Consider the following 14559-nt stretch of genomic DNA (forward strand, 5'->3'; position numbering starts at 1 on the left):
GCCTCATATGCCTCAATTTCATTGAAGAGTAGGTGTAGCCTCATGTGTCTCAATTCCATTGAAGAGGAGGTGTAGCCTCATGTGCCTCATTCTTATTGAAGAGTAGGTGTGGCCTCCTGTGCTTCATTCCCATTTATGAGGAGGTGTGGCCTTCTGTGCCTCATTCCTATTGAACGAAGTGTAGCCTTCTGTGCCTCAAGCTCAGAGTTAAAGAAGTGAGTTCTGCACTTCAGTCCCATGTGAATAGAAAAGTGAGGTTCATTGGTCAGGCACTTAACTATAACATGTCCTCCAAAAGATCACACCAACAAACCCAAATGATGTCTCTTGGTGAAATCATCTACTGTAACAGCAATGCATGAGTTAAATTAATGACTAATTAAATGAGTTTATTTGAACATATTTTCCATTGTAGGCTTTGATGACGTATCATCCACTGTTCGCTCTGATTGGTTTTAGACAATAGTGGTAATGGGTGTTGGGTCAAACCCCGATGTTGTATCCTCTGTGATTCACATTAACAGCACATTCTATAGCCTACATAAGAAAGGGGACCAAAAGAAGAGCAGTTCTGACCAGTAGCTTGTGTTGACCTTCACCCCTTGCAGTGTGGTAGCTGCGATGAAAGAGGGCACAACCACATTGCATGTGAAACTGTGTGAACTCTGTGCACTAAGATCTGAAGAGTAGGATACCCCAGCGCAACTGTTCATGCTGTCTTTGTGTCTCTGCCTTGTTGTTTGTGTCCTCATTTATTTCTTTGTGTAGGAGTCAATAGCCTGCACTGCTGGAAAACAGATACTTTCCTGGGTCAGCAAGAAGTAAAAGCTAAATCATAGACCTGATATCTTCATCTTCACATCCATTAAAAGCATGACCCGAATACAGAATCCAATTATGTCTGAAAACGGCCAACTGTTCTCCAGCGACTTTTCCCCTCACGCTCTGTTCACTACTGAGCAGCGTTCCGTTCCACTGACCCCGGCCGTCCCTCGGGTTTAGTGCAATACAACTGTAAAACCGAGTTTAAAATGTGCAAGCTATCATTGCTTAATCTGAGTTATGAACTAAAAGCCCTTCAGGTGCTCAGGCATCCAGCTGGAAATTAGAGGAAAAAGGTTCCTTTTCTGATCATTGATTTATTGTTTATGATGTATATTCTTAAAAAATACCAACATATGGCCAACATCCCCTCGCTCCTTCCTCTTCTAATTTTAATTTTACTGGCACTCAATTGTTATTGGATTTGTCATCAGAGAGAAAAAATGACCTGTTCATCAGAATGTTTTATGGGTGAAGTTACCTGGAAGTTACCACAATAAAATAAATGTAATCCTATACTCACAATGATGTCATGAAACTGAATTTCACAAGGTATGTTTGGTAGAAAACTGCATTATAATAATAATTTTTTGTTTTTCATTTATTTTGTATTTTCCTCTGCATTCAGTCTGCATTTTCATCCCCGGTTGCTCTTTTCAGGATTAAAAGCCAGTGTTTAAAGACTAGATGTGATTGAGAAACTTAAACTCTGTCTCAAACTCTTCTGCTGAAGGAAATCTTGCATCCTCTGAGACGAGATCTACATGCAGGGAATTTGCATAATCTGAATAACGCACCCAAAAATAATCAGTTTAAGCAGCTGCACATGTAAATATTGCCATAACTTTTGGATGGTAAATCTGAATACAGCCCAAAGTCCTGACATCTTCAGTTCTCTAGTCGAAACCAGCAGCATTTTAGTGCTGGAATCCAACCGATTTTGCCGGCTGTTCTACAATAGAAAAGTTACACACGGTTCCAAATCTTACATGAGCATGAACATCTTGTTGAGGGAGAAGGCCTGTGTGTTTGAGTGCATTTGTGTGTGTGTGTGTTTTTGTCTGTCTGTCTACTTTTTTTTGTAATGTATTAACATTGTCTCACCCTCTGCCTAGTAGCATCACTTCATTACCTTTCTCTTTGTCTCTCTCACTCTTTCTCTCTGTCTCACACACACACACACACACACACACACACACACACACACACACACACACACACAATTACTCCCACTTTGTGTTCCTTTTTTATCTTACCCTTTGCCTACTGTGATCACTTCAGTATTTCATCACCTCTCTCTCTCTCTCTCTCTCTCTCTCTCTCTCTCTCTCACACACACACACACACACACACACACACACACACACACACACACACACTCCCAATTTGTGTGCCTTCTTTATCTCAACCGTTGCCTACTGTGATCACTCCAGCATTTCATCACAACCCCACCCCACCCCTCTCTTTTACACACACTCACACACACACCTGTGCAGCTCTGAGGGGATTGGGATTTGGCTAAGCGTCCACAGTCTCACAGACTGAATGCCAGAGGCTTGAGTGGGATTTGAGCTGTGTGTGTGTCCTGGCATGATCTCCTCCTCTCCTAAACTGCTCTGCATCATAACTCACATGCAGTCACTCGAATCAAAGCAATTAACATCCTGTTCAATTTTAATTACACGTGAGCCTGCACTGCTATTCCACTTTCACCTCGCAACAACTGCCTAATTCCTGCCTGATGACATTGTTTATGACATTATTGCAGTACAGTATTACATCACAGCATTACATTGAATGCTTTAGCGGTTCAGAAATTGTTCCCTCTGTCATGTTTGTTCTTTAAAGTCTTTCTCAACTCTGCCCTGTGTGTGGAGGAGTTATGACTTTAGCTCCACCGAAAGTGATATGTGTGACACTGCCTTCACATTTCTTTAAAATTAGGAGACTATGGGGCAGCTGTACTTGTGCTGAATAGTCTTTATTTCAGGAACACAAAGTGCTACCTACCTAAGCTACCTTCTCCTTTATAGCACAGTAATATATCTACTAAATATTGCTGTATATACTGCATGTATGTTTATATTAATGAGAATACTGGTTTTATTATTATTACTGTTGCTGTATTGGTGCCCTATAATGTAGAAATCTATTTTTATCTAACTATAGCTGTAATGTAGCTGTAACAATAAGCAGTAATGTTGTAGGTATTTATTTTTTCCTATATAAATGAGAAGCTAAACAAGCTAGGAGGTGTGGCCTCTGTTTCATTCCTAGTAAAGGAGGTGTGGCCTCTGTTTCATTCCTAGTAAAGGAGGTGTGGCCTCTGCTTCATTCCTAGTAAAGGAGGTGTGGCCTCTGTGCTTCATTTGTAGTAAAGGAGGTGTGGCCTCTGTGCTTTATTCCTAGTAAAGGAGGTGTGGCCTCTGTGCTTCATTTGTAGTAAAGGAGGTGTGGCCTCTGTGCTTTATTCCTAGTAAAGGAGGTGTGGCCTCTGTGCTTCATTTGTAGTAAAGGAGGTGTGGCCTCTGTGCTTCATTTGTAGTAAAGGAGGTGTGGACTCTGTGCTTCATTTGTAGTAAAGGAGGTGTGGCCTCTGTGCTTCATTTGTAGTAAAGGAGGTGTGGACTCTGTGCTTGATTCCCAGTGAAGGGATTCTTTGTGCATGAATCCTGATGATGGAGGCGTGGCCTCTGTGTTTATTCCGAGTGAAGAGGGCGTGGTCTCTGTGCTTCATTCCCAGTAAAGATGTGGCCTCTGTGCTTGATTACCGGTGAAGAAGGTGTGGCCTCTGTGCCTCATTCCCAGTAAAGTAGTCATGGATTCTGTGCTTCAATGATGATGGGGCTGTCTACTGTAGATGTGGTTAAAATTTTAATCATACTATTTTATATGATTTCCATAACAACAAGCAGTAATGTTTTATACTAGGAGTTTGTTTGTAATGTGAAACTCATAATGAGTTTTCTGTTTTTACACCATTTAGTTATGTTGAAGCAGAAATTATCGAATGTTTCTGTTTTTAAACTTTAGTAATTAATTGTGGTGTAAACACATGCTCACGGGTCATGCTGTTATGTAGATAAGCTTTGTTTGCACATTATCTCGTACTATAAGAGATTTAATTTTTTTTCTTCCCACTGACAGGGACAGATTATTTGTTTTCTCTTCTTGCCGTTTTAGTTTAGTCAAGTTATTTTCAGGCTCCAACAAGCCTCCCACTCTCTCCTGGGTCCTTTGTGAGTGTCTTGGTTTATTTTATGTTAAGTAGGAAGCCATTTTCAGCCAAGCTTACTAATCTGACTTCTTCAGCATCAGGAATATTTCTCCCGCTGTGGGAAACCGTACAGTAGGCAACCGGGGGCAAACGTGGAGTTGAGCTGCTTCCTGAATTATTCACTACAGCAAAATGAAATGGCAAAGTGTGAATGTTATTACAGAGAGAGGGAGAGAGAGAGAGATGCTGATGAAAGTGGGAAGAAAAAAAAAAGAGTAGCTTTGGTCACGGCACAGATTAACTGAGTATGCCTTTAAATCTCCCATCCAAACAAGGCTGTTTATGGAAGCGAACCTCAAGGGTGCCATCACTTACCACTTTATTTGTCCCGTCGAGCTAAAATGATCCTCAGTTCAGCTTGTCTAATTAGAGTCTGCTTAATTCATTTGAGAAAGAAAGCGATTGCATTTTGCTCATAGAAGGAGACGCAGCACTTTGGCATCTGCCACGCTGCTTTCCTCAGATTGTGTACTGGCAAGGTTTTAAAAGCTATTCTCCATCTGTGCATGTGCATAGCATGAAAGGCTCAGTGAGCACTAAATTAATCATCAGCACACTAGTTGAACCTCATTTAGAGTCTGCATGGTGCATAAACACACGCTTGTTTATCTGTTTATCAGCCCCACTAATGTCTGTAATTAATTTATATTTTTCACAGAGCTGAAGGCCAGAGTGGCTGTGAAGTGAAGAAAAAAATGGAGGAACAGAGTGGAGGATCTCGCACACACACACTCGCACACGCGCACACACACAACTCATCTATCACTTTTATCCATGTGTATATGTGTAATACAATCAAATATAATAATGCAACTGTACTGTATATAGTATATAATTCTCTGACAGGTAGAAAATTTAACGATAAACACTAATGTTGTAGGCTGGGCATTTTTTATACTAAGAAAATGACAACGTGCTTTCTCATGAGTCTCATTCCCAGTAAAGGAGGCGTGGCCTCTATGCCTCATTCCAGGTGAAGGAGGCGTGGCCTCTGTGCTTTATTCCAGGTGAAGGAGGTGTTGCCTCTGTGCTTTATTCCAGGTGAAGGAGGAATGGCCTCTGTGCTTTATTCCAGGTGAAGGAGGTGTTGCCTCTGTGCTTTATTCCAGTTGAAGTAGGTGTGGCCTTTGTGCTTCATTCCAGGTGAAGGAGGTGTTGCCTTGGTGCTTCATTCCAGGTGAAGGAGGTGTGGCCTCTGTTCTTTTTTTCAGTTGAAGTAGGTGTGGCCTCTGTGCCTCATTCCAAGTGAAGGAGGTGTGGCCTCTGTGCTTCATTCTAGGTTGAGGCGTGGCCTCTGTGCTTCAGTTCTGGTGAGGGAGGCGTGGCCTCTTTGCTTCATTCATTGCCCAGTCATGTTTATGGATTCATGCCCAATCAGCCAATCACGTGGCCATAGTGCGGTGTATAACATCATGCAGATCCATGTCAAGAGCTCCAGGTATTGTTCACATCAAACATCAGAATAAAGAAAGCATGATATCTCTGTGATTTTAACTACAAGATAAAGCAGTGGGTTGTTGTTGAATTTTTTTCTAGGTCAATTGCTAGTGGAATTTTCTACTGTTTTAATGTTTTAAATATAGGTGTGCATCATATTTTTCAGCTATGCGAGTGTGCTGTGCGAGTGCTGTCGCTTGCTGTAGACAGTCTGTTCCCATCTTCTGTCTCTGACATGAGCTGCACATCGAAATTCTGCCTTCAAATGATTCTCTTCCTGTTGACCTTTTTCTCAGTAAGGCTTCAGTTAACAATAATATTTTTGACTCTGCTGCAACGTAATGCAGTTTGCATATCTGTATTATTCTTTCAGTGTGACACATATTGTGTGTGTTGGGGTGGAATAGTCCTCTACCGTTAGTTCAGTGTAGATCTCTCTTGTAAATTAATGAATTATCACCCAGCATTTGGTTTAGCAGTAGGAATGTTCAGATACCAGAGTTTGGGAAAATGTAGCTTGTAGATTAGATTTTTGATGGTCTAAAATCTTACATTAAGTCACACTTTGTTGTTGGTTGCTGGATCTTTTTTTATTGTTGTTTACACTCGTTTTATTTTAGCACAGTAATATGTAGGATACGTCAGGGGAAAACTGATGGGTGTGCTGATACAGGGAAATAATGACAGTGTCAGGAACAGGGGACATGGTGGCTTCGTGATTCGTATGATTTCCTAGGGATTGTGATTTGGTTCCCACCTTCCAGTTCTTAAGAGTTTCTTCTGGGTATGCAGGTTCCCTTCCCATGTCCAAAGTCATGCGTTCTAGGCTGATTGGCTGGACAGATGACAGGGTGGTGTAACGCAGCCCGAAGTGGAGAAGTGAAAGCATGCACATATTAAAGTATGTTGTTTTTCTTGTACCAAATCGATTATGTTATTTTAATAACTAAAAAATAAACACATCTTGCATCTTTTCAGTATGTGATAATTTTGTGGAAGTCCACCATCAGCACTTAAATTAGAGCAGCAACAAACAATCATTTTATCACCAGCAACTCATTTTTCATATTTCTGCGAAGCTAAAAATTATATTGTATTAGAAAAAGTACACTAATATACAATAAACCTGTGATTTTTGTCTCACTATTTCCAGAGCTGGCCTTCTGATCAATAAGATGTGACTATTCAAAAGTGCTGTGTTATGTTACATGTATTGTGTGAAACTTGCAGTGTTAGCCTGTTTTTGTTCAGGCTAGGTTCATGGAGAATGTGCTGCTTTTTGCCTTGACAGTCCTCTACTGCTCAGTCAGTTAGGCATTAATCAGGAGGAGAGAAAGACTGACATAGTCCAAGATAATCCATGAGAGGACTAGGATTCAGGATTGAGATTGAACCATTTGCTTCTATTTGTTGCACTCAGTTATGCTCTTTTCACACATACAGTGATTTTATTGCTGGGCTAGGCGTTAGTACTGCTGGTTGCCATGGTGATAAAATGGCTCAGTGTGTGACACAGCTAGCATTCTAAAACTAAAAAACATTTTGGAGGGAGATTTGGTGTTTTTAGGTCAATTCAGCCGTGAGTCACTGTATGTGTGAATGTTGTATTAGTAGCCTAGCTTACCCCTGGACGTGGACGTAGCACAATATTCACTCCATAGAGCACAGATTGTGAGATTACAGTAAACTAATACTTTTATATATTTGCTTTTATTTGTTGCCTCTATAATGTGATCATCAAATACTAATGTACTGTAATGTAATCAGTACTAATGTACTAAACAATGTGTCTTGCTATTGACACCTCTTGTTCATTAGCTTACAAGCTTACTCTGTGCTGCTTTGCTATTATGTGGGCTGCACTGCACTGTGTATACACTACACTGTACACTGTGTATACACTACACTACACTGTGTATACGCTACACTACACTGTGCCTACACTACACCTTGTCTACACTACTCTATACACTGTGTATACACTGCACTGTACACTGTGTATACGCTACACTACACTGTGTCTACACTACGCTGTACACTGTGTATACACTACACTGTACAATGTGTATACACTACACTGTACACTGTGTATACACTACACTACACAGTACAATGTGTCTACACTACACTGTACACTGTGTATACACTACGCTGTACACTGTGTATACACTACGCTGTACACTGTGTCTACACTACACTGTACACTGTGTATACACTACACTGCGCACTGTGTATACACTACGCTGTACACTGTGTCTACACTACGCTGTACACTGTGTATACACTACGCTGTACACTGTGTCTACACTACACTGTACACTGTGTATACGCTACACTACACTGTACACTGCGTATACACTAGGTTGTACACTGTGTCTACACTACACTTTACACTGTGTCTACACTACACTGTGTCTACGCTACACTGTACACTGTGTATACGCTACACTACACTGTGTATACACTACACTACACTGTACACTGTGTATACACTAGGTTGTACACTGTGTATACACTGTGTACAACCTAGTGTATACACTACACTACACTGTACTGTATACACTAGGTTGTACACTGTGTATACACTACACTACACTGTACACTGTGTATACACTAGGTTGTACACTGTGTATACACTACACTGTACACTGTGTATACACTACACTGTACACTGTGTAGTGTATACACAGTGTACACTGTGTATACACTACACTGTACACTGTGTATACACTACACTGTACACTTTGTCTACACTACACTGTACACTGTGTATACACTACGCTGTACACTGTGTATACGCTACACTACACTTTGTATGCGCTATACTACACTGTGTATACATTACACTACACTGTGTGTACGCTACGCTACACTGTATATGCTACACTACACTATGTATATGCTACACTGTGTATACACTACACTACACAATACACTGTATATGCTACACTGTGTATACACTACGCTACACTGTCTATACACTACAGTACACTGTATACGCCACACTACACTGTATGTACGCAAAACTACACTGTATACGCTGCACTACACTGTGTATACACTACACTACACCGTGTATACACTACGCTACACTATAATGTGTATACGCTGCACTACACTGTGTTTACACTATGCTATACTACACTGTGTATATATGCTACGCTACACTAAACTGTGTATACACTATGCTAAACTACACTGTGAACATGCTACACTGTGTATACGCTACGCTACACTACTATGTGTATACACTACGCTAAACTACACTGTGTATACGCTATGCTGCACTACACTGTGCATACACTACGCTACACTACACTGTGTATACACTACGTTACACTACTCTGTGTATACACTATGCTACACTACACTGTGTATACATTACACTACACTACTCTACACTGTATACGCTACATTGTATACGCTACACTACACTGTGTATACATTACACTACACTACTCTACACTGTATACACTACACTGTATACACTACACTACACTGTATACACTACACTACTCTACACTGTATATGCTACATTGTATACACTACACTACACTGTATACACTACACTACACTGTATACACTACACTGTATACACTACACTACACTGTATACACTACACTGTATACATTACACTGTATACACTACACTGTATACACTACACTACACTATATACACCACACTGTATACACTATACTACACTACACTGTATACACTAAGCTACACTACACTGTATACACTACACTGTATACACTACACTATATACACCACACTGTATACACTACACTACACTGTATACACTACACTGTATACACTACACTACACTGTATACACTACACTGTATACACTACACTACACTGTATACACTACACTGTATACACTACACTACACTGTATACACTACACTGTATACACTACACTACACTACACTGTATACACTACACTGTATACACTACACTGTATACATTACACTACACTGTCTACACTACACTGTCTACACTACACTGTCTACACTACACTGTCTACACTACACTGTATACACTACACTGTATACATTACACTACACTGTATACACTACACTGTATACACTACACTACACTATATACACCACTCTGTATACACTACACTACACTACACTGTATACACTAAGCTACACTACACTGTATACACTACACTGTATACACTACACTACCCTGTATACACCACACTGTATACACTACACTACACTGTATACACTACACTGTGTACTCTACAATGCAGTGGTGTAGTCTAGTTTTTTGTAGTGAGTATACTGTGACACCCCCCCCCCCCCCCAGCCTCATACACACCCATTCTAGAGCGACACCCCATAGGCACCACCACACTCACTAATGCATAAAATATGCATCTACGTGTAAGTGAGAGCATTATTAAAGACTGCTTATGTGTTATCAACATTCCAATTTATTATAAGCAACAAAAGACAGCTACAACTGTCTGATTACCAACATTTTTCAAAATATCATCTTTTATGTTAAACAGAAGAAACTCATACAGTTTTGTAACAAACTGAGGGTGAAGAAATACAATTTTCATTTTTGGGTGAACTACACCTTTAAGAGCTACATTTAGCCTTAAATGTTATATGAATATGGGACCTGGAGCACAGGTTTTATCAGCTGTCAATTTTCAATGTACATTTCATAGTGAACAAAAAACATTTGTTCATTGCAGAATATTATGAACTGAATGAACTGGTAGTTTACAAAGCTTTCCAAATACATTTGTACTTGGGCTGTGGGTGAAATGTCACCCGAAGCTGCTGTATCTTTAGGCGCAGGCTTCCGAAAACACTCAAAGAGTGTAGTTTGAGTCTGCTTTCGTTTCAGATCTTCTTTTACATTACTTAGTTAATTTCAAATTTGCGCCAAAAAAGACCGCCAAGCAACTGATTTTCCTCCTTGGTAGGTTACGTCAGATCAGGTCACAGGCCACGAAGCCCCAATGGTCCAAAAACGTTAGTGATTCGCAATCGCAACCACAGTCTGTGTTCGCAACACAGACGGGATGAATTTATGAATGAAAGTTCTGTCACAATAAGATATTGTTACGTATCCTCACACTTTTTAAGTGGGTGTATGGAAATCCTTGGCCTTTCCTAGTGGGTATACGGCGTATACCTGCGTATCACGTAGACTACACCAGTGCTACAATGTATACACTAAGCTACACTACACTGTATACATTACACTACACTGTATACACTACACTGTATACACTAAGCTACACTACACTGTATACATTATACTACACTGTATACACTACACTACACTGTATACACTAAGCTACACTACACTGTATACACTACACTGTATACACTACACTGTATACACTACACTACACTGTATGCACTAAGCTACACTACACTGTATACATTACACTACACTGTATACACTACACTGTATACATTATACTACACTGTATACACTACACTGTATACACTACACTGTATACACTAAGCTACACTGCACTGTATACATTACACTACACTGTATACACTACACTGTATACACTAAGCTACACTGCACTGTATACATTACACTACACTGTATACACTACACTGTATACACTAAGCTACACTGCACTGTATACATTACACTACACTGTATACACTACATTGTATACACTACACTGTATACACTACACTGTATACACTACACTACACTGTATACACTACACTGTATACACTAAGCTACACTACACTGTATACATTATACTACACTGTATACACTACACTACACTGTATACACTAAGCTACACTACACTGTATACACTACACTGTATACACTACACTGTATACACTACACTACACTGTATGCACTAAGCTACACTACACTGTATACATTACACTACACTGTATACACTACACTGTATACATTATACTACACTGTATACACTACACTGTATACACTACACTGTATACACTAAGCTACACTGCACTGTATACATTACACTACACTGTATACACTACACTGTATACACTAAGCTACACTGCACTGTATACATTACACTACACTGTATACACTACACTGTATACACTAAGCTACACTGCACTGTATACATTACACTACACTGTATACACTACATTGTATACACTACACTGTATACACTACACTGTATACACTACACTACACTGTATACACTAAGCTACACTACACTGTATACATTACACTACACTGTATACACTACACTATACAATGTAGTGTATTTGCTACACCACACAGCCTATACACTACACTACACTCTATACAATAAACACTACACTGTATACACTGTCATACAATGTGCAATGTACAATGGTTTTATACTATGTGCAGTATGTATCCATCTCAATGTACAGTCCAATAATCAAGGTGTGACACTAATGTCTTATATATATTTTACAATGTGCTAAATTTAGTTACTCTTTATTCTTCTTTTTTGACTCCTTCATTTAAAATAAGCCTTATGTTTAAATGTCGAAGAGTTGCCACACTAAATTTCCTTTCATTATCTTACCTTAGTTTAGCTTTGGAATTGAACTCTATGTCTGATGTGATTTACATCTAACATTTAATTGAATTAAACACTGTGCAAGTACACATTTGGTGTCCTTATTTACGCATAGTGCTTAATGTTCAGCTTGATGTTTGGAACAGGGCCTGGAATTCTTGCCGTCTTGGCAAACACGGCTGTGAGATTCGTCTGCATGTTGGAGAAGGGTGCAGTGCATGTTGTGAGATGTTTGAATATATAATTAGATAAACCTCAAACATATTTCAGTATAACTTTGGCTTAGCAATTCTGCTTGTAATTGTGTGATTTTGACACGATTCTCATATCTCCTAATGCTTCACCTGTACAATTAAGCACATCACCTATGTGAATAAATTTGGACAATCATTTAACAAAGAAAAGACTTTGCCGCGCGTAGTGACAGCGGCTCTTATTGAAGTATCGAACTGGAGGCTGTTTAAATGATATATGTGAGAGCGAGACAGAAATAACCTTACCAGACTAAATTTCTATTACTATTACTGTTCATTTGCCTGATTACCGCTAGACACGTCCTCAGCGGTCTGTAGTTATTTCTCCGCTGTGGCCGTGTGAGCCATGTTAGTGTGAAATTGATTGTGGGCTTTAACTCTCACACTGCTCTGGCTTCATTTGCATACTCTTTGTATCATTATGTTCAATACTTTTGACTGGTCTCATTTTGACTTTGACTTCTTGAGACCTTTAGAATGTGTCTGGTTTGAAGATTATTGTTCTGTCTATCTTGGCCCTACATTTGATGAACCACAAGTATCACATTGGGGATATTTCCTAGGATTAGTTGTTCACCTAAACGTAAAACTAAATCTAAACTCAAAGCCGCTTTACAGAAATATAAAAATTCTGAATAAAAGGTTTTACATTTAATTAGATATTTATCCCTATTGAGCAAGCCAGAGGTGACCGTGGTGAGGAAAATCTCCCTGAGAGGCCGTTAGGAAGAAACCTTAAGAGGAACCAGACTCAAAAGGGAGGCCATTCTCATCTGGGTGACATCGGAAAGTGGGATTTAAAATTTCCTTTCTACAACTATATATAGACAAGTGCAGTTGTATTACCAGAAGCTTTTGAGCAAATTTAAGTATTTAGTGACAGAGATCTGAGAGTAAAACCGACTGCAGCAACAGTGGTTCAAAGCCACCGCCATGGTCTCCATGTGGTAGAATCCACAGCAGTGCCATGTATCTCCATGTATTCCAGTGAGATGTCTATTGTTATTATTATTATTTGTTATTTTTAAATTTTAGGGTGTGCTTATCTGCTTACACATATCCCTTACAGATATATACACAAGGGATGCTACAAGCCATAGCTAAATAAAAGCAGTAAATGCTGTATCGGCTGTCGTAAGGTGAATGAACAGTTGGACAGACTGGATTGTAAACTAAGATAAAACACCCAGCCTAGATAATAACAACATAATACTAAAAAATACCTCAGAGAGCCAAAGACAGTTCCAATATCTCTAAAAGTTCTATAATTCCTATATCAGAAGAGAGAGGCCAAGTATCCAGTGCCAGAAAAGTATCACTTTTCTAAAAAGTATCACCAGCTAACATTGCATATTTCCTGATGGAAAGAAATGAACACACACACACACACACACACACACACACACACACACACACACACACACACACACACCATTCCCAATTCCCATGTCTGTGCTTTTGCATTCAGCAGCAGGAGTAGCACTATTTTTTATTGTTTGCACATCGTCCAGTCTTATTATGGGTTCAGCTCAGGTGTCGCCCTTAGTGGATAAGGAGAGTGGCAAGAAAAACAAAAAGGAAGCCCAGTGGATTGGTTATGATTAGCCACTTAAAGCTACAGTGCAAAGGATGATAACACGGTGTTTCCGAGTTGCTGTGAATCGGCTTGTCAGTGCTGGAATAGGCGTGTACAGTCAGAGCCATGTCTGATAAATGCCAATTGTCATCATGCCCCAATGTCAGGCACAATGAAGTCCTGCTACACTGTGATTGGCAGAGATATAGAGAGAGAGACAATGAGAGGGTAGGAACAAGCGAACGAGTGTCAGCAAAGCAAATAGGAGTTGGAGCGTGGAGTCTGATATTACTCTGTGAGAAGAACATTGAGTTTTTAGCTTTTGTTTCTAACTGAACAGGTAATGATACACAAGCACCGCTGCTGGATAACAGAAGAGCTAACTCTTCTTTCCACTGGTACTAGTGACGGTCATGATAAAACGATTATTCTCATAACACTGCTGTAATATAAAGCAGCCGTCATTTTAATATACCTTCTGCATATTGTGTCATTGGTGTTGCTGTGTGTTGTGCAATTTGGGACACAGCCTTGATTGTCTCGCAGAGATTGTGTGAAATTAATGCGTGCACTCCCCACATTACATAATGTTTGTGCCACAGTCAGAATAATAACAGTAACAGTATAATATTTAGTAAGGAAACCGTATAATGACCAATCACA

General features: G+C 39.7%; 1 protein-coding gene across 5 annotated transcripts in view; it reads left to right on the forward strand.

Moving 5' to 3' along the window:
- Positions 1-14559, forward strand: part of LOC113634210 (E3 ubiquitin-protein ligase RNF166) — a 30050-nt gene that overhangs the window by 4136 nt on the left and 11355 nt on the right. The gene's annotated exons all lie outside the window — the stretch shown is intronic.

Source organism: Tachysurus fulvidraco, chromosome 1, assembly GCF_022655615.1.
Source record: "Tachysurus fulvidraco isolate hzauxx_2018 chromosome 1, HZAU_PFXX_2.0, whole genome shotgun sequence".
NCBI classification, from domain to species: domain Eukaryota; kingdom Metazoa; phylum Chordata; class Actinopteri; order Siluriformes; family Bagridae; genus Tachysurus; species Tachysurus fulvidraco.